General features: G+C 40.2%; 1 pseudogene; it reads right to left on the bottom strand.

Annotated features, from left to right (window-relative positions):
• Positions 1-1,815: 1,815 nt before the first annotated feature.
• On the bottom strand, positions 1,816-1,934 carry LOC134913728 (5S ribosomal RNA; annotated as a pseudogene).
• Between the last annotated feature and the right edge of the window lie 980 nt (positions 1,935-2,914).

The raw sequence follows: 2,914 nt of genomic DNA, 5'->3' as shown, positions 1-2,914 counted from the left end.
AGGTGAATATGAACTGTTTTTATATCTGTATCAGGAGTTTACAAAAATTACTTTGGAGTACTATCATCTAGGAGCTGCAAATATTTGCTCTGCTGCCTGACAATGGAGAGGTAGTGATGTAATGTTCACCTTCTACGGCGATGCTATTCTTAGTAACAATTGCGATAACTGACTTCTGCTTCGCATCGCTAGCAGGCGGAACAGGAGCGGCTTTATCCCCACGCTAAGTGGAGTTCTAGTACAAGCACCCAATAGTTGTTTCATTGATAAAAAAGGATTTTTAGCAGGCCAAATATAGGAAGAAATATAAATTCCGGAAGATGTTCTTGGACATTACATATTAGTTGGATCTGTTTGATAAATCCATTCACTTTCCATAACCAGCATTCTGTGTAAAATATAGCCACTCAGAGGGGCTTCTTCACAAATATTTCTCATGGAAATTATGTATCTATCTCACCAATGTTTGCAGTGTACCTGAGCAATTTCTCCAGTGCTGGGGAAAGGTTTATAAAGCTGGAATGCAAAAAGGGAATCAAATGGTTCCCTTTGTGCGTTCCAAATCTACTTCTCATAGAAAAGAGCATGGTTCAGTGGGGCAATGACATTTTCAGATGGCGTAGATCCTACAGTCAAGCACATAAAACTGTGTACAGGATTTGTGTGCCTTGTAGCAATGATGTACTTTACGTAAGACATGCAAAAACTATCGTCGTGCGCAGCGCATTTTATTAGGGTGTGAAATTTAGACGCCAAAAGTCATATCTAGCACCACGCAGGGGTGAATTTATCACTATTTTCATTTCATCTATCCCCCTTCTCTTCATCATGTCTCACGCAATCTCCTAAACTATGTCAGATCACTTGCCTATGACTGTTATGCCACACAGTAGTGCCCCCAATTCATATTATGACAAATATAATTGGATAGCACATGTACAACTCACTGCATTGCACGGTCTTCAGCTGCCCTGGGGTGGACATAATTAGAGTACTAAATGAAGGGGAGCGTACTGCTGCACTGCTACATGAGTCATTGAGTGACTGGGGGAGATTTACCAAAGCTTGGAGAGAGATAAGGTGGAGGGCGATAAGTACCAACCTATCAGCTCCTAAGTGTTATTTTACAGGCTCTGTTTGAAAAAATGGTAGATATGAGCTGATTGGCTGATACTTCATCTCTGTCCACTTTATTCTCTCCAAATTTTGCTAAATCATCCCCCTCAATCACTGGCACCGATGTCAGACATTAGAGTGTGCCTCGGTACACCCAGGACCCCTATAGGCATAACAACAACAGTATGGAGAAAAAAAGAGACTCTTTTGTGGGCGCACTCTTTACTTTTAAATGATATAATATATCAAATATTACAGATAAATCTCAATATAGATGTAAAATATAACGTTTATTAATATCATAGAATAAAAATAGTCAGTGGTCAATAAGGTAACAATCAGATAATGTAAGAAAGTAACTAGCAAATAAATGCTGATACTTGATAACACAAGAAAAATTAACTGGATAATAATTCAATTAATATCAATTAAATGTTGATAATAGCATAATAAGTTACCAACTGCCAAAATGCAATAAGAGTGCTTTAAGGAGTTTACATAAATTGTTCTGAAGACACGTAAGCTGCCAATATGTATTGCCCCCGTATTCATCCAAAATGAAACAGTTGTAAGGCTGGGATGTTGGAGACTGAAGATTGCAATTTTGCCAATTTTGATAAGAGAAAAAACATTGAGAGATAAAATAGCAAGGTGAATCTGCTGTCAGTGTTAGACTCTGAGCATGATGTACCAATATGAGCTCTACTACACTGGGTCTTCCTCAAGGGTCGCCCACTGGAGTACTGACCAAGCCCAACACTGATTAGCTTCCAAGATCAGACGGCTTTGGGCGTTTCCAGTGTGGTATGGTAGTAGAGAGATACGAACGACAGCAGAAACTCTGGAATCACTGATGAGAGTTCACGAAATAAGTAGTATAAGGGAGAAAGATGGATCTGCTGCCAATGTTAGACAGGGGTGAACCCTGAACCAATGGTGAGAGTCCACGAAAATAGATAGATGAGAACAAGAAAAAAATAATAAATAAAAGATAGAGAGCAAATAAACACGCCAAAGGATGCCCGTACTGACAATTAGAAAATCAATTCACTATTCTGAATAATTATTGCCAGTTAATGGTATATAATGGAGATTAACAGGCACCTATACTGACTGTAGATAAATCAGATGGATTATGGTCAGATTCTTCACAACAGTGATAAAGATAACAAAGTATCAGGACTGTAATGTAACAAATATGTTTCTAGTACCAGATACAGTCAAGTCTCAGTAATTGAGCCCAAAAAAAAGGGGGAGATGACAATGTAACTGATACTCAGACTGTGAATACATATAGACAGTATGCAAGAATATGATGCAAGTTTGAACACAGTCAATTTATGGATAAGCAATGCAATGGAAAAATTGAATAAACGTATACGCTGATGCTACCCACAACTTATTCTGGGAAAATGAGGATTAATTATGTTGGGGTTTCACAGGGGAGAAAAAACGCACAAGGAGGGATAGAAATTGCAATGCTGGGGGTGAGTAGGTCAATGCGCTGATATTACCCGCAGTGAAGAATCTCGATCCTGTTGTATGGAATCTCCGTCACTGAAGGGGATGCCCGTGGTGGCCGTAGGGGAAAGCACCAAATACAGGTAGCTGCCAAAGTCCCGTGGCTGTAAATGACAATCGCGGGGTGAAGTCCTGCAGCAGTGGATCCCTGTTGATAAAGAACGACAGGTTAAGCTGGAGGGATGTGCGGCGCAGACGGGAGTCTGTGTCCTAGTACGGCAGTCAGTCTCTGGAGTGGAGAGTGGACAGCCGCAGGTGATCGGTAAAGTACATGCAG

The sequence above is a fragment of the Pseudophryne corroboree genome, chromosome 4 (genome assembly GCF_028390025.1).
Source record: "Pseudophryne corroboree isolate aPseCor3 chromosome 4, aPseCor3.hap2, whole genome shotgun sequence".
Classification (NCBI taxonomy): domain Eukaryota; kingdom Metazoa; phylum Chordata; class Amphibia; order Anura; family Myobatrachidae; genus Pseudophryne; species Pseudophryne corroboree.
Note: the sequence above shows the minus strand (reverse complement) of the source record. Positions and strands in the feature narration are given on the sequence as shown.